The sequence below is a fragment of the Bombus flavifrons genome, chromosome 5 (assembly GCF_040668555.2).
Source record: "Bombus flavifrons isolate JBK064 chromosome 5, iyBomFlav1_principal, whole genome shotgun sequence".
Taxonomy (NCBI): domain Eukaryota; kingdom Metazoa; phylum Arthropoda; class Insecta; order Hymenoptera; family Apidae; genus Bombus; species Bombus flavifrons.
This window is the reverse complement of record NC_138446.1, coordinates 10965541-10984972: the sequence shown is the minus strand read 5'-3', so window position 1 is coordinate 10984972 and position 19432 is coordinate 10965541. Positions and strand designations below refer to the sequence as shown.

The following is a 19432-nucleotide window of genomic DNA, read 5'->3' as shown; positions in this document are numbered from 1 at the left end:
CTGTCAACTGTCTATTGAAAGGCTGTTTCGTAAACACGATCAATCGCGAGTATCGAACATCATTGCGAACTATGCAAATATGCAAACCTTCTGGAACTTCCGCTATCGATCTTGCGACTAAAAGTATAAATTCGAAATTGTCTTTGAAACTGACATACCAAACAACTATTTCTATCGCTGACAATCTCGAAACTATCTTTTCATTTTATACTGTCGACGATTGATTTCTTAAGATGCATAAAATTATTGTTCGATTATTACACGTTTATTGCACTTATCAACGATACGTTATCGATGAGATATCGCGTTGTAATGATAATTTTAAACCTCCTCTACATTTTTTATACATCGTTTGAAAATAATTTTCGCGTTATCAAGTTTAACAGATACATTCAAATGTTTAAAAATATCAATTGCTCGAATAAAAATGATATACGTACTATCGAGGCGAATATTTCAAATTTTCTTACAGGCGCTAGAAAAATATTTCCAGAAAGATATTTTTACGATATTAGAGAGATATGAGAAGAAACTATTGGTTGGAAATTATCTATCCAAATATCAATCTTTATAGAGTTGAATATTCCTAAAGAATTAGCATATTTCCAATTTCCAATTCTTATAACGAAGTTCAAATTTTTATGTAAAATACGTAGAATTTATGAAAGCGATAATATGCATACATTAAAATTAAAAAGAAAACTTTTTCGCAGACCAAGCAGCTTTTTACTTTCAAATTGCCACGTATAGAAAATAAATGCGATGTAATATTTAATCGACAGTGAAAAAGCATATTGAGGAAACAGCAATCAGAAGAGTGTCGACGGCTAATAGGATTTTATTTTACATGAAAATAGCATTTGGCGTATCGATGCTCGCCAGAAATAGCGGAAATATGTCAACGGAATTTCAGAATTTCGATTTGGCCAAATGCTATAATCGCTGAGACAATATTTTAACGACGCGATGTAAAGTCTGGATGAATAAAACGACAAATTAATTTCATACAAATCCTTTAAAGAATATAATATATGTACATACACATATGTATATGCGTATTAGTAAATATTTCATAGTTTATTTTAATTCTTTTTACACTCTACCATAATACGTATCTGTTGTCTGTGTGGATATATTTTTTATACACGTTATGTGTTATATGCTACGTATAAAATAAAATAAGAAGCAAAGATAAAATTCTCTTTTTCCCCTCCAAATTTAAAATCGTTTTAACAATTTTTTCCTGTTTCTAAATTAAACGCCTGTAGAAATTTATTTAGTACAACGTATGTGTAAAAAGTAAATAAAATTAACATACAGATGTACGTTTGCTTATGACTATATCATGAAAGGAAATATCTCTTTCAAGAATAAGGAGCTTATTTTGCTATAGAAAATAGATACGTACGCTTTTACTTATTTCCCCTCGGGCCTCGCTTTTATCCGGGCTATTTGTCTTCCGATTGAGCCGGTTAATCGAGGATCTACTGTATAAAATTTCTACAACCTTATGATAAATAAATTTCAACAGCTGTGACGTATTTGTAAATCCTTTGCAACCAATTGCTGCACAGATCGAGAGCAAAAAGCAACCAAAAGAAACGGATCTTCCAGCGAGTTGTCCATTTAATAGAGCGTATCTACATGAAAGGAAAAAAGGGACAGAGAATTAAAATGTCTTTGTTTCTTTCCTTTCAGACGCAAAGAATAATAATATCTCTCCTTCTCTAAATTACGATCCGTGCGAATGGAAAATCGTTCCCTCGCTATTCGTCGAATCGACCTCGTCAATATCCTATGATGATTATACACGGTCACCGCTTCAATTAAATTTTCATGATACGATTGACATTATTTGTGGACAGAACCGTTAAAAGCAGCAGGAAACGCGCCACACCGAAGCTTTTTGCTCTCGAATAAAATCGAATCAGACTCCAGGGACGAGTAATTGTAAGGTCGAAGAGCGAAAAACGCCGAAAACAAGTTGCTAAGTAATCGACGATAGAGATAAAGTGTTCCACCGTGTTTCGTTTTGTCTTTTTTCGTTATTGTCAGTAGATCGCGGATTTTGATACATTTCGGAGAAATTTCAGATTACCAAAATGAGGACGCACATAACGTGAAAATATATAAAATATATAAAAAGTACAGTTACGATATTTTACGGATAAAACAATTTTCTAAATTACATTTTGAGAATTATATTTCCGAGAATATACATTTGCATAAATTTCTTGTTAGACCGCGAAGTCTTACGAGTTTTTAAAAAATTGGAACACGAAAAAATGCACGGAACATAATATGGGAAAATATATAAAATATCCAAGGTGCGACGACATTTGCGATATTTAACAGATAAAATAATTTTCGAAGTTTCATTTTGTAAATCATATTTGCTGGAAATATAAATTTGCATAAATATTCGCGATCAACTTACCCTTTGTCTTTTGTAGACTAATTTTTCGAGGAAGAATGTTTTGTTCTACGCCCACGAAACATCGTGAATTCACAGAAAATGTAAATAGAAAAAAGCTACTTAAACTTCTTCATCCTGCCTCTACTCTGTTCACCATTCGCAGACTATCGTTTGAGATTACAATCACATTACGAGCAACATTTCAAGCGAATTGAAAAGTTCCCTTACACCTTCCTTATCAGCAAACATTCGACGGTGTATTGAGATTTCGCGAAGAAAACCAACACAACCCACTTTCACTTAACTCCCATCTGATATTATACTTGGTATCGCGGAACCAGATGTAGAAGTGACTTTATCGTTGAAAGAGGTTTTCTTTGACCAGGTTGTCGAATAACGATAGTTCTCCAGGGAAGAAAAAGAAACATCGTTAATTGCAACTAATCGAAATATATATCTGTATACATGGCGTCCTGTAATTAATGGTACAATCAAGACAAGGGTTTTACATGAAAAATTTTACCAAATTTAAAACTAAAACTATCTCTTAAACTAATCGTTTTTATAATCGAATATCCTAGTTCTTTCTTTATCTTCATTTAAAAATACAGAAATCTGAGGCGGAAAGGAGAAAAGCTACACTAAAATTAATGTACAGTGACTCGCATAATTACATTACAAGCATGCGATAACATGCTTGCGTTTTATAATTTAACCTGACCAATGTTAGCTTCAATGTGATTCGAAAAATGAAAAAAATCGCTTTCTATTTCTGAAGTTTATTTGTTATTTAAAAAATATTGCCAGAATAGCCGTTACGATGTAATAAAGCGGAGATGTAAAGTGCTCGTTATTGAATAGGTCCGAAGACAACTATAGGAACGAGTAATTGGATGCAATTGTAACTGTGATGGTCTGCGGGCAAAAGATCTCATGACCTTTCAGCCGTGATAAGGATTACTGTCTCCTTTGTGAAGAGAATTTACGCTGTTCCACTTCCGCCTTTTGTGAAATTTCTCAATTGCTTCTAGCGAACTTGATACAAGTTTTATAATATCGTATTTCATCGTGTCATAATGTTCCGTTATTTTATTACACGGTCTGTCGGTGAATTAAGAACTCGTCGAAAGACACAACATGGTTTGAGATGACAAGATAAGTAAATAAGGAATGAGTAATCAGACACGTGAATTCTTTATAGGTTCTAACGAGATCGTTAAATTTTCCGTAATATAGAATACGCGAATAAAATCATAGGGAAGTTTTCTCAAGAAAAATTTAAAAGTAAATTCTCCATTACCGTAAGAAAGTATCTCGTGCATATTCACTATGTATGAGACTGCATATTACGTACAACCCAGATATGAGACGAGATTTTCTAGCGAAAGTACAAGACGTAGTCTCGCAAAATCTTATTAAAACTGAAAAAACGAAAGGAAAGTTTAATTTAACATAATACAAATATTTATATTAGAACAACGCGAGGAAGACTTTTCTCAAGTAAAATTTTATTTTCTCAATAAAATAAATAAATTAAATTGTTCAAGCAATTATTTTCTAAACCCTAAAAGGCTAAGCTGACTGAACGAATATCAACATGCAATTATTAAATAAAACTATCCGTTCGAAACGAGTGAAACTATCGCATTCACACAAAATAATACTAACGGAAGAATTTAATTATAATTACATTTAAACGTCGTTTAAGTAAAACAACTTGACCTCGCTTTAATCTGCTCTAAAGAAAGGACACGAAATTAAGCTTTCATTATGCTCTTAATTTTCGAAATTAACCTTTATACTGTAATCTTCTCTACATGACGATTCATTATAAAAAAATAAAAAACTTGTAAAAACTTATTAATGCGGTACATTTTCAGGAAGGTACACGTTGCAAAGAAAATAACAAGAAAGTTCTATTTACTCGGTTCGTGTTGCCTTGTTACGTGTCTAAAACACGTTTCCTTGGAGAGAGATGCTCGTTTTATATTATTATAAACGCGCTTTCTATTCTAGTCGGAGGTGAAAAGGGCTTCGCGCCGCTACGTACAAAGAACGCAAAATCATTTATTTCAGTTCAAGGGAACAGGCCGACAATGCAAGTGAATGCAATAGTTCATCTCGAAGGAACGTCACCCGACACTTTCTGTTCCCGCTGCCCGGATAAAGAGTGTCATCTGAGTTAATGGCCCCTAATGCATCTTTCATTCGCATAGAAAATGAGAAGCGCGTACATCACTGATTACTGCGACGCAGAAGGATACCGCGCGTCTTTCGGTTCGTAGGCTTGATGCAAAGACTTTTCCCGATGAATTGCAAAAAGAAGCAGGCGCGTCAATCTCTTTTCTTTTCTTTCGCCGATCCCATTGTTCATTTAGGTCAGAGTTTTGGCCTTCGCGTCTGACCAATTCACTGAGAGTTTCCATTACGTGGTTCAATCTCTTCGCCAAGGAATTTTTTACGTTTGCTTATCGTTTGTGATTGATGGTGGTTTTTGGTTTCGTCTCTGACGAGTTTACCGACAATTTTCGTTACGTGGTTCGATCTCTTCAGGAAAGAAGCTTTTTAGCACTGGTTACTGTTCGCGATTAACGGCATACGAATTACATCGATAAAGTAGATCGTTTCTTTACGAAGTATCGATTTATCTAATGCAAAAGGCTATCGACCTGGTAACCTGATTAATCACTAATTACGCATCCTTTATTTCGATTTGTTTCTCAGTAATGTAAGGTAGAAAAATCGCATGATCGCGGTGCGCGAGCTTCAACGTGGGTAGTAGCAATTTAGCAATGAAGCTGTTTTATTATTGTACAGGAAGTACCATTAATTTTATCAAAATTGCTCCACTCACCCATAACGTTACTCGTGGAATCGCTGCAAATGCTTACCTGTAACAAACAAAGAAACAAGATAAATTTTATTGTTGAACGTACTTACCGACGATGTGCTTATAATAATTTAAAAAAATGTAGGTTGTATCACTCGTTATTGCTAAATCAAACTTCCGAAAGCAAGGTAACGTAGACAATCCGTCTAATTCGTGGAAGAAAAGTGACGAAGAAAATTCTTATACTTTTACACAATTACACAATTGTGTACGTTACCTCCAAATGATCGAGTCAGTTCTCGAATAATAGGTAACACGGTCAAGCCTTTTGGTTCGACGTCGAAAGAAAAAGAGATCGTTTTCTTCTACATTCTTCGATCTTGTATCATACGTTGCCACTAAATCATCGAGCCAAACTTTCGAACGCAGGTCAACCTGGTCAGATGGCCGACCTGCTTGCCAGGGTAGCCGCGAGCAAAAGAAAAGCATAGCCACTCATCTGATGAAAATTTCCAGTCGAATGCCAATTACACCGATAATAACAGTCGCGGATTATTGGCATGCGGCAACGTTTCCGTATTCGGATACCGTCCGCCAGCCGTCTATCTGCAGATGATCTCGAGCAGAATCTATACGCGCTACGAATCAATACAATACCATACACATGAGTGCAGGTGCACACGCAGTCGTGCATGAACAACCGTAAAGACACGCACCGAATGCGATTGAATTCGGATCGAACGATGCAGCGCGCTCGTACGTGCAACCAAACGATCGATGGATCGATCGATATGTACACACATACGTATGCATGCATGTATTTTTCGAGAGGCCATTAGAAAGTCGAATATGAAACGTGGATGGAAACGGAGTCCGAGACTCGTTCTTAACCCATTAACGTTCGAGGCGCTGCGTCGAGAACGCTTCAACGTTTTCAACGATCGCGGAAAGAGTTTCGGAGCTCGTTAAACACTCTTGGCGTCCGTAGCCGCGAATTTGTTTAATAGAAAGTTTTTAAAAGAAAAATCGTCTGTGACCGGACAATCGATTCGAAATTTTCGATTCTTTAAGTTTTGAAACTTAATAGATGGCACATGCTAATATTGTAGTATCGTGGACCAGGGGCCTGGGGGGTATCGGGCGAATTATAAGCAAGCGGTTGCGGAAAAATACACGAGGCTAAGACAAAAAAACAAGGGGTTGCTAAGGGACGATAAATGAATTAACAGTCATTGTGAGTTGAGAAGTCAGAGAGCGCGAATTGCGTTGTCGAGAGAGTGTGGTCCGCGTGAGAGAGAGCGTTGGATCCGTGGTGATGAGAGTTGCAAATTAACTATCTAGTTGTCTTAATTATAACACGTTATTGTGAATAGTTTACGTTAAACAACCATCGTTTCCTGTTTAACCAACATTTATTGTAAATAAATTAATTGTAGTGTAGATTCTACGATATCGACTGTTAATTTATTGTTAATTTAAGTGAATTTGGATCTTAGCTGAAATATGTGACGGTGCAAAGCAGAGTCAGTCGAACTCGTTCTAAAAGACTGGTCAATATGTAATGAACTTATACTAGAAATATACACGAATAAACATAGTAGGCAAATTATGAAATGGCATACTGATGGAAATGTACAAAGATTCCGCTACATTATACAGAGTGCAATGAAAATTAGAGTAATTTGCCCGGAGCGTACCAAGTCAGCGTACCTTCATTTAGGACAATGTAACGTTAGTTACGAGCAATAAAGATAGAAATAAGACTCAAGTGGGTGGTACAAATCAGTACTATATCAAGGAAATATTGTTACTTATATATCGATTTATATACTTTTATAATATTATTGCTTCGTTACTTATATTTGTAACCCGCTTGGTATCTAAGATTGTAATAGGCGGATTTTATTATTAATTTTTAGCGTAATAATTTATTTAAAAGATATTATGATTATACTCACGGTATTTATTTATGACAGATATAAATTGACGTTATGTATGATACGATATGATACGATATGATATGATATGATGTGCTGTGATGTGATGTGAATTGACATAATACGATATGATATGATATTGATATCGACTAGATATTAGATACTCTGGATCCCTGGTTTCCAATCTCTGGTCATATCACGATCTATCATAAAGAGTATCGGTTTCAATTGAATTTCGGTCAACGATATATTTTTCATCGTTTTACACTGGTTCGATCCGAAAAATTCAAGCTACGAGTTATTAAGAGGCTTCGTGGCTGACTAAAGACCAGGATTTGTTGTAAGGCCTAGACATTAGACCATCAGATGCGTGCACAATAGACTGTTTCTCGTCAAAAACACGAACAATAGCATAGGATTTGTTATAAAACCTACATTTAGTTTAAAAGTAATTTCTAACAACCAACAAATCTTTTTATACATAGATAAAAATTGAGACATTGATAGATTTTATAGCTGAATCAAATAAATCAGAGAAATCTTGAAACGTTTGAAATAAAGAAACAACTGAAGCTGAGAAAGAAAATCGTACAATAATCTTGGGATATTTCTCGAGAAATTCAATTACTACTAAAGAGCAGATTTTAACGACAGACTTCTTTACGTTTCATAGTTATTAAAAAATCTGTCTTTTTATTGCAATTACATCAACGAACACTCTTAAGGCGAATGCTGCGTCAATACATTCGTTTCCTGTTCTTTTTTTTTTGTTTAGGTTTCCCTTTTTCTACATCGATTGACTCCTTTCATATTTCCTTTAGACTCGTTTTCTCAATCATGAACTAGTTCCTTGAAAGCATTTCAGAAACCTTTCAATGAACGGATCTTCGGCTGGTTTTGACGTTCCTTCGTCGTGGAAACGAAAATACCTATTTCGTTTCACCTTTCAGCGTCGTTATTCAATCAATTCTTGATAATGAAAATGAAACAACATTCATATACGGTGTCTAACGTAATATTCTTATTTCTCCAATTTCGATCAGAGGGACGATAAAAGGAGATTCTTTTGTATTTTTATTTGACAAAAAAGTTAATTTTGGGTGGAATTTATCTTAATACGGAGAATAGCTAGCGCCGCTATTGAGAGAGACACGGCAAATAGAAGAAGAAAATTCTTTGAAATTGCTCTCTGCATTCTTTAAAAGCGTTTGAATGATAAACACGCGGAAACCCGATTTCAATTTCCTTGCTTATTAGGGACTGAAACGTAATTAATTCTCAGCTACTTAACGAACACGTATAGTAGGTTTCAGTGGTGTTGTGCGATTTCGCCGCGATATAAACACAGCGTTCGTTCGTTTGACTTCCTTTCTCCTCTTCCCTTTCAATTACCCTCTCGTGTTTCTCATCCATTCGTTTCTTTTCCGGTGAACTAGTTTCCGGAGTAATGGTACGCCCGGCTCTTACTAAACAGACCCTGAAACTGACCCTTGCCTTTTTATTCGATGCAGCCTTAAGTATTTATTTCATTCCATTTCCTTAATGATTCGAAGCGTGCGAGCTGCCATTGATTAAAAACAGTATCGGTATTTCAAGGATTTCTGTCTTATTTCAATAAAAACACACTTCTCAAGTTGCTGTTGGCCGAAGCATAATTATGTAAACAGTATAGAACGTCGATCAAAGAAAATTTTACATAAAATTTATGATCGTAGTTGTTCGAATAACGAGGGTCTTCCTTTCATTACGGTTTCGAGTTTTGAAATTGTTCGTTTTTATTCATTTCCTCTTCGTACAATATTCTTATAGACATGTTCCATCTGCCATCAGTTTTAACCTCGGAACCAATCAATTTCTTAAAATATAGGTCAATTCATATTCCAATCTTCCTTTTCTTCTAATTTTCCGTATTCAGCGTCCCAAATTTTGGTTACGTTTCACATTGCGTCTGTATTATTCTAAAATTGAAATACAATAAATCCAGACGATATTCGCATAAAATCACATAATTCTTTGGATGCACGAGGAAGGCAACAATCTGTTTCCCCATTGATCTCCGGCACAGAAAATCATATATTAATCGATCTCAAATAAAACGAAAGACATGGCCACGGAAAAAATTCACGAAACTGAAATATAGCAAATTAAAACAAAAATATAGTAAAACTGAACATAGCAAAGAACAGATTTCGAGTATTTGAGAGAAGAAAAATTTCTGTATGACATGAGAGAGAGAGAGAGAGAGAGAGAGAGAGAGAGAGAGAGAGAGACAGACAGACAGAGAGCAATTTAAAAATAAAAAACCAATTTTATGAATTTAAAATAAATACAAGAACTTTGAAAATAGGACAACAACGTTTAATACGGGACAACAATTTTAAAATAGAATAACAATCTTTTAAATAGAACGACAATCTTAAGATAAAAATGACTTTCTTCGTCTGATATCTGCGTTAAATTTTCCCCCTCTCTATCCTCATTTCTTGCAGTCTCATTGTCCTCGCAGCCGTCAACCTATTAATAGGCGAGATTTATCACGAAATAATCCCCACGATTTCGCATGGAGGGGCACGAGAAAAACTGGCTGAACCCGATACGTTTGCCAAAGTGCCCTTAATTCTCAACTAGTCCACGGAGGCAGCGAAAGTGGAGGAGGTTTCGTGAATCAAGAGAAAGCCGTAAAAACGTACGCGGCGATGTTCGGAGGCTGAAAACAACTCTAGATTCCAGAGGGTGAATCGAGATGGCAGAAAGAAAGAGGAAATGTCTGCGATAGAGGAACGAAGGAGAAAGATAGCTGGCGAAAGGGTGGGACGAGAACGGACGCAAAGAAAGCGAGATGGAGGCTCATGATACTTCTCTGGTCGTATCGATCGGCGAATAAAGCCGCGACAGACCTATTTCCTCTGCCGGGCATGTTTGCTAGCTGCCTACACAGTGTTTTGTGACGAGGATTTTGGCCGAAGGCCAAGCTCATTTCAAATGGACGTATTACATCATGAGTTTAGCGAATCAATGTTTTGTTGGTACATAACATCCCTTTCGCGCTGCTGATATACGCGACCGTGGCCCGTGTGTCGTGGCTGACGTACGTAACCCCTCGAATATGTACATATCGTTCGCATACTGGATGCTTGGACACATCTGCCTGATTATTTATTTCGGATATTTCCTGGGAAGACGTAGAAGCGGTAATGAGACTGTAAGGCTATAAGAAACGAGGATGGGAGGGATATAAACTTGGTAGGAAAATCAGATAGAAAATCTCCTTTATATTTTCAAAGCGTTGTTCAATTTTAAAACACTGCTGTCTCATAAGGTTGATACGGATTTCATCTAATTCTTACTGTACAATTTACTGTCTTAATTAACGCTGTAAAAGTGTAAACGCGCGTCTGTCGGGTTTAGCGTGTTCATTAGTAGGTAATAGTCTTTAAAGAAGTTCGAGAAGAGCTACAGAATGTCGAAGCTCGACTATCGTCAACTATAAGCGCAAACAAACATTTTAATATATAACAAGGAAAAACATTTGGATCTACTTATTTCTTTATTGAAGTAATGTAACCAACAAGCGCATTAAAACAGTAACATCGTCAGTATTCGGAAGCAATGAAGAGGTTTTCAAACAGCGATATAAAAGTAGTACGAAATGGGAGAAAATATAAACTCGTAATTCGTTAAACAGTTCGATGAATGACACGTGAAACGTCTTCGTTAACGGATTAAAGAAAATTTCTGATTTTTAATAAAAATTCGAAAATTCATTTTACTCGTATTTCAAAACGATCTTTTCAAGTCTCCGGTTCTCCAACGACAGAGACAGGTAGCTCACTCTCGCCATTGGAAATTTGAGACAGTCACGCGTTGACTACACGAAAAGGTTGTAAATTTCAAATCGCATGTATCTCATCCGAAAGTTTCAAGATCTCTTTGACCGTTTACCTTGAGGAGAAGCTTAAAACTAGCTACTTTCTCTTGGAGAGAAACTAGAAAGAAATCAAACTTAAGACCCTCTGAAATCTTATCGAAATCGTTCGAAAGAGAAGGAAGCAAACATGAGAAATACCGATCGCCGACGTTACGAGGAGGAGTCCTTCTTCGTTCCTTTTATCCTACCACTCTTGCTTTGCATCCGGCAAAAGTTCGATGCTTATTCCCTTTTCAAAGGCTTAAGCCATTGATCGGCTTTTTCTGTTCCGTTGTGAAGGTAGAATCGTGTGCGTACGAAAGATCGATCGTTCGATGCCGGTATATCATCGTTTATGGGATTTACGAGGCCTGTACTATCGCGCTGAATTACTAAAGGCGATTTACGTACGCGTACGTATGCTGTATCGTCGAAATATTTTCATCGAAGTTCCTACGCGGCGACACAATCGCGTATCGAGTAAAAGATAGAAAGGGAAATGAACAAGAAAAAAAAAAAAGAAAGGAAAAAGGAGAAAAAACAGAACGGAGGGAAAGAAGAGAAAACTATGTCACTGTGTTATTTCCGGTGGATGTACAAATAGGTTGATCCCGTGCCGTTGATTAAAACGCGACGTTATACACACACGGGGAAAAGTAAATACGCTTCGTTTGATACACTCCGACGATGCTTTAATAAATTTTCGTTTATCGTTTCTTACGTTTCCGCGTGTTTCCTTGCCAACTTGCTTCCACGCGATCGACGAATAGCAGCGTTCTGTGATTGACAGAAATGGAGCAAATCTGACGACGATTCAGGTAAAAACTGGTCGTTCGTGATTCGGTTCGGTTATTCATAATCAGGGCAAGATGATTTGTAGAGAGCAGATTTTTATGGAAATGTATATCTTTATAAATGTAATTAAAAACAACATGCGAAATTATGGTAGAGAATAAAACTTTTAGTAATTTGAAATTCATTTTATGCTTTCAAGAAACGTGATATCTCTTGTTTGAAAATTCGCGATGAAACAGTTCGTGAAAGAAAAGAACAACGCGTATTTCATTGCAATGTTTGAAATCATTGGATTGCTGGAAATTAATTCAAGGAAATCAATATGTAAAATAAATAATGAAGCAATATGAATAATTATTTATTATATGAATATTATTATTCATATAACAGTATGAATAAATTCTTTTAATAATAATATAGAAAGTGGAGAAAGAGTCAATTTAATAAAAGGGTAGAAAATAAAAATTACTCTAATGAAGTTCACAAACAGTCCTTTTTGAGAAATGTAATGGATATGGTAACACGAGTGGATGAATATTTATCGGGGGACACCGATTGATTTATTTAACGAAATTCAAGTTGAAAGAATAGCCCGGAAACTGCGATCAATCCGTGACAGTAATGCATTAGGTCAAAGTTTAATTAACTTGATTTAATTCTGACGTAAGCAATGCTGGAGTGTAAAAACCGTGTGAAATAATCACACCTGTGAAATAAATATTAAACGTCGATACAATCCCTAACACTCGTGAATTATTCAATAAACTTTTGGCGTAAAATTTCAACATATCGCCTCGCAGAAATAACAATCATTTAAATACAAAACTTCAAACTTTATTTCATAAATTTATATGTCTTATGTTCCTCTAAAAAAATTAAACTTAAGGAAATGAAGAAGGAAAATTTTACGCTAAATACCATTTCTTAATTTCTATCACATAGCTACACGATTAACATTCCATCTTCAAGAAACCAACGTCTTACGTCCAGAAGTACATTCATATTAAAATGACATAAACAATGGTAAATTCTAAAGTAAATTTAAAAAACATTGTTTGCAATGTCATCGCGGTTTTATATTTTTCAATGTATGGAGTTGATCAGTGTAACTTCTGAAGGACTCATCCCTTTCGTACGCGAAACAAATTACAACGTAGGTAGAACTTCTTTAATCCTCTTCACAAAAATATCAAAGCGCATAAGAATTCACTACTTGTACGAAAAAAGAAGTCGAAAATATAGAATAAAAATTTTTCATTTGAGACTTTGTTTTCGAGAAAATCGACTTTGAATTTTCGCTCGGTACGCGTGCACTTTATCGCGTCTCGTTATAACGGATCTCACTGTAGATCGTTGTCTCGATGGAAAAATTAAAAAAAAAATTTTTATTCTATATTTTCGACTTCTTTTTTCGCGTAGAATCACCCCCTTTCCGCTTGTACCACCAGTTACCAACCACCCTGTATAATCCTCCTCAGGATTAACGCGACTCAGCGAAGTTAGTGATACACCGTTTGTAGCTCAGTCAAAAATTAAATGATTCTTTTTGTGGCTAAATCTGACTATATGACGTTTAGCTAAGTTGAGAGACAATCCGTTGTCGCAACACCACCACCAAGATGTTATGTCTATTGACTGTGATTGTAATCATAACCGAAGAAAAGGAGATATAGTCGGCGGAATGCTGAAGACGTTCGATTTTCCAGCAACCTGTTGTAGGATATCCAAGCGAAACGTCTACCTTTCCCCTACCATTGGACGTCGTACACCTGTGCCGGTTTCGCTAGTAGTCGAAACGTAGGCGAGAGGACAATCTAAACGTACCGGGAATAGCGTGAAAGCGCTATCGCCGATAGAAGCGGTTCCGGGATTCTGCTAATTCCAGGAATTACGGGAGCACCGGGCTTCGACATGCACGCGATGCCAGTTACCGCGAGGCCTCAGCATCCCTGGCACGGGTAGAGCCTCGTTTGCGGTGCACTCGGAGGAAACTTAACTCGACGTAGTACTCGAGGCCCGGGTCCCTTCCTCCTTCGGAGGAGCATCCACGGAGACTGCGCATCTGCTCTTGTTACAACTGAATGGCCCATTGCTCTTATACGAGAGTTTCGTACACAGTAATTCGACGAAATTTCGCCCAACTTAATATGTTGCTCCGGCGACAATAACGCCCGGCCAATAATTAATCCCGATAATGAGGTAGACGCCGAGTGGTGATCAAAGTTGCCAGCCACAACGATCCACTCACATTGCACTGTTATTTCTCGGTATTTTGTTATTCGTTAATCGATAGTATGTGCTTTTGACGAATTAATGCGATTTCCTTCGACGATAAACTTGGATGTGTGTTTTGAGGAATTTTGTAAGAAGTAAGTTTTACCTCGTGTGAAAAGTGGTTGTACACAAAAAAAAAGAAAACAGTGAAAAAAGTTCATATAAACAAACGGTCTATCTGTTTTCGTTTACGAAACAGCAAATTTTTTGTTTTGATTCTGTGGTATCTAATTACATTTACAGAAACTGCAGTAAACGACTACCTTGGATCTCAAGGTAAACACGTAGTCGTGTTGTCATGCGGATCAGGTTACACTCTGAATGGTTTTTGGTGTTTCTCGAATCTGTTGATACGCTTGTTCTATTTTGGGCCATTCTGCGCTATTCTATTCTATCCTTAAGTATTTCGATATTTTCAACAGGTGTTGCGTACACACAAAATTCGTTGTATCTCATAAACAACGACAGACAAAGTATATGCTTACATGAACTTTTTTCTTATTGTTCTCAGACGTGCGATTAGCTTTCGAAGTGGATCTCCCATATGTTCTGTTACACCCTGTACTATATACATGTATAGTATAATATAAGAATAATAGTAGTGGTATATATATTCTTACATTCATAATATATATTCTTACACTAATAATAACGTTTACATATTTATACATATATAATGTAAGAACATAGTAGCCTTAACAAAAGTAGTCCTTGTATAAATGTGTTTCTTCTATTTTCAGATTTTTTGAGCATTCAATAACATAAAAACAACTCCTATACAACAAAATGAATTTAATATTCATAACAGTCGTATCCATGAAAAGAAATTCTTAAAAACAGTATCGCGGACACGAAAATGTTAAACGCGAAAGGTTCCGATACGAGATGTCGATTCAACTTTGTCGTTGAAACGAAGTACATGTATACATCTATGTTGTTGGTAAATGGAGTACATATCTTCTTATTGAGATATATTCTGATGTGTTACAGTTCGTTGAATGAAGCGAGTTTGTGGAACGTAAATCGAGTTCGGTGACGTGCATTTTAAACAAGGTACGTTTAATAGTATGTAGGAAATAGCGTAAGTTGAATACAGTTATATTAAAGGTAGTTGTTAAATATAAGATTGATTTGAAGGATATGTAGTACAAAATTTCGAAGTATATAATTACATATTGTTTTACAGGTTGTTTTTAACCATGCAGACATTCTGCAATTCCAAAGCCATACTTGGACATTTAAGTGGAAAATTGTACGTTCAAATGCACCTGATATTTAAAATGCGAACACGCCAAGTTTAATTGGAAACAAAAGGTTATTTAATTAATAGAATTGTCAAGAAAATTTGAATGTAGTATTTTTGTGAATTATATAAAATTGTAAACATACTTTTGTAAACTATTTGTAAGTGTGGAATTTTTAATGACGTAAAACATTCTCATTTTCATTTTAAAACTTTGAAATATTTCTAATCATTTTATAGTATGTACATATTAATTTAATAGTAAATTAAATTAAAAATGGGGAAAATGAAACCTTTCAAATTACCAGGTAAGTATGAAACCGGAATTTGCCTATAGATGGCCCTAGCTGATAATGTAGTTATCACTAAACTGCGTCATTGATGCCAAAAGTCTTTGTTGACATCTTACAAACATTTTCGACTCGGAACAATACAAGTTTCATACAACAGCATAGTTTGTAATAGCGTTGAACATGTCAAATTTTGTGCCTGGAAACTACGATTTGCGGACAGCGTTGATTTTCTGTTACCATTTGAAGAAAACTGCTGCAGAATCGCATCGAATGCTTGTCGAAGCTTACGGTGAGCATACTCTTGGTAAATCACAGTGCTTTGAGTGGTTTAAAAAATTCAGAAGTGGCAATTTTGACGCGAGGAACGAAGAACGTGGAAGACCACCGAAAAAGACCACCCAGCTGTTAAAACCTGACGAAACCGTTAATACTGAGCGCTACCGACAACAAATGATCGATTTGAATCAAGCTTTGCGTGAAAAACGACCAGAATATCAAAAAAGGCAACACAAAGTAATTTTGCTTCGTGATAATGCACCATCGCATACAGCAAAACCGGTCAAGGAAACGATCGAAGCGTTCAGTTGGGAAATACTTTCGCACGCGGCTTACTCGCCAGACGACTCCGTCCGATTACTATTTATTTGTATCGATGGAACACGCACTTTCCGACCAGCACTTCGCTTCTTACGAAAATGTACGAAAATGACTCGATGACTGGTTTGCCTCAAAAGAGGGACAGTTTTTTTGGCGTGGCATCCACCAATTGCCAGACAGGTAGGAAAAATGTATAGCTAACGATGGGCAATACTTCGAATAAAATATTTTTAATCATTTTCATACAATAAACGTGTATTTTCTATACAAAAATTCCGGTTTCATATTTACATACCTGGTACAATAGATAAACCGATCTTTCTTTGCCTATTATCATAATTCCTTTGTATTAAAAATTTATTATACCTATATAATATTCGTTAATAATATATGTTTTATACTGTTCTTTTACATTCTTGATTTAGTTTCACGAGAATATAAAAATTTCCATCTTTACTTTTATCAGACGATCAAAATCCAAGTATAATTAATATTTACATAAAATATTACAGAAATTATAACAGTAGCTATCGATTCAATATTATTTATTCTTACCTTTCGTTGTTGAATCTTAGCTTCGCTGATCCTCGCACAATGCATTTTTCAGGTTGATTCACTCGATACAATAGTCAATTAAATGCTGTGTCGGACGTCCTAATAATTTTTTCATGCTATTCAATAGCGTTTATTGCTTTCTACTATTTTTTTATGAAAAATTTATTAACCGATTTGCAAGCACTCGAACGTAATAAAACTAGGAAACAGTTAGAAATATCTACTAAAAAATATTACAAATAATTTACTAACTACGTGGTAAAAAATAGGACACAGCGAAACCTGCCATCATATTTACTCTTACATTAGCAAAAATTGTAAATACAATGAAATATTAATTATATTTAACAAGAAAACGAAATTCTATAGAGCACTTACGATGTATTAAAATAGTTTTAAATTGGAAAATATTGTAACCCAAGAAACTAGTCGAGGTACATCGATTAAACGAAAAAGTAATCAAATATTATTTATGATAAAAACAGACGAGCGGAGCAGTAATAATGAAAAACAACCGTAATCTTTTTAAAAATAAGAAGAAGTTAACTACAGTATTGTCATTTTGTCTCATTTTATGAACTATGATCGTTAAAAACGATTCGAAAGTAAATTCGAACGAGATTCGAAAGCATTAAAACGGCTATAAATACAGCATTAACGCGACGAAATACGTTGAAATAGAAACCGATCACTTCGTAAATACCACGCACTATGTTCAACCAGTAACGATCGTACTATATCATTTTTACCGAGTTTTATGTGGCACGTTAACGCGTTACTATAGCTGTAACGATGTTACCGAGACGAGAAGCGGAGCACAACTAACACGCTTAATACACAAGCGAGGACACGGTTTGATATACGAAGTTAAAACAGCAAGAAATATAAACATCGCCCTACACAACATTGGAATTTCCCCTTTAATATTGTTTCCATTCTAGGAACATCAATAATATTAAAAAAAGAATAGAGTTCGTTGGCAAAGATTTACGTAGTAATATTGATATATCGCGTGAAATAATATTCTTTAAATTTTCTACAATATTCCGTACATTTTTTATAATCTTTAATATATTGTCCTTTAAATAAAACATGCTACTGTTCCATATTTTTTTACAAACAAAATACGAATAAAATAAAAAATAATAATATAAAACAATTCTTAATTTTTCATTTCTAAACGATACTTTCACGTAGCTTTCGGTTATTGATATTATTTCACAACATTATTTTCAAGGATTTGTATAACTATCATTGCTCTCAACTAAAAAGTTCCAAGGATGTCTCTTGTATCTCTTTGGTTCTCAATTCAGATTCCATTGTCTCAATTCGGATCACGTGTATCGCGATAAGCTTTAACTTGCACGGATGAAACGCAATGTTCATCCGATTAAATCGCTGGTTGGTAATTCGCTGGTCCAGCAACAATTTCTTGGAAAATTTACCACGCGTTAGCATCGCGAACCACAGGATTATCATGGTCGCGGATTGTAAAAGGGTTTCGATGTTAGCATGGATTCGCAATGTGCGGAGGAAGTTGCGAGCGCCGCGGTCTTTGTGTACGCGGAGACGTGTACCGGCATCGCTTAGGGAATATTCCATGAATCATAACGAGACCGGTATAATTCGCAATTTGTTACGCGTGGAAGCGCGGATTTTACAGTCACCGCTGACTTGCAGCGAACGATGTATTGAAATTAGACACGAAGTGGTGATATCCTAATTATTTCAACAACTGTATGGTATTCGAGCTGTCTACTAATAAATATGCTACGTTCACATGCATAGTAATTCACGAAAATATTCGAACATTTATGGAAATCTTTTATGAATATTATACGTATTATGTTGTACGTATTATATATGAAAGATTATCGCGAATACGAAACGTTTTGAAATTTCATCGGTACTATAACGAGATTGGACTATCATGATTTGCGGTAAAGTTTACATTTATCATGGGTAAATGTTTAAAACAAAGTTACAACGTGTATTTTACCGAATAAATTCTCTCGGTAATCATCTAAAATTATTATTTCCTTGTAATTTGATCGTTTACTATGCATGGAATTTCGAATAAAACACGTTAATTATTTGAACCTTTAAAAATTATTTATGGAACGACTATTATCTCGCCAATGTCACATTGCGATATTTTAATAACACGAAAAAATAAATGCTATATAAAAATATACTTCATCGATATCTATGCGAAATACAAATATTCCGTGAAATTTGGTGGTTTTCCTCAATTTTAGTAAAATGGCCATCAAATACTGAAGTATATACCTATAAATCTGTAATACTTAAATATGAACTAGAATCCACGGCAGTTTGCATTAACGACTATGGGGGATTTTAAACAGGGGAAGAGCAACGAAAATGTGTCGTACTTTTACAGCCCCTCTGGGTATAAAAAACCGCTAAGGAATCAACTTTGGACCATAGCCGTTGCAATCATTTTGCATATTTCATATTTCCTGTAGAACTTCCGCACATTTATATTCGTAATCATAGTTGCTTTCGTTCAATAAAACGTTAACGTCTCGTCGTTTTGTAATTACGTTTTCAGAAGTCTCATAACA

The 19432-nt window shown here is 35.4% G+C and overlaps 1 protein-coding gene across 2 annotated transcripts in view; it reads right to left on the bottom strand.

Moving 5' to 3' along the window:
- Positions 1–17655, bottom strand: part of LOC138180055 (E3 ubiquitin-protein ligase MIB1-like) — a 168288-nt gene extending 150633 nt beyond the window's left edge. Inside the window, exons 1-2 of one of the 2 annotated variants that reach the window (XM_069113485.1) lie at positions 17226–17655; positions 16848–16990 (exon numbers count right to left, since the gene is read on the bottom strand). The gene's annotated coding sequence lies outside the window, so the exon portion shown is untranslated. Of the gene's footprint in view, positions 1–16847 lie in introns of both variants that reach the window. The other variant, XM_069113484.1, reaches the window with a different exon arrangement.
- Positions 17656–19432: the final 1777 nt, after the last annotated feature.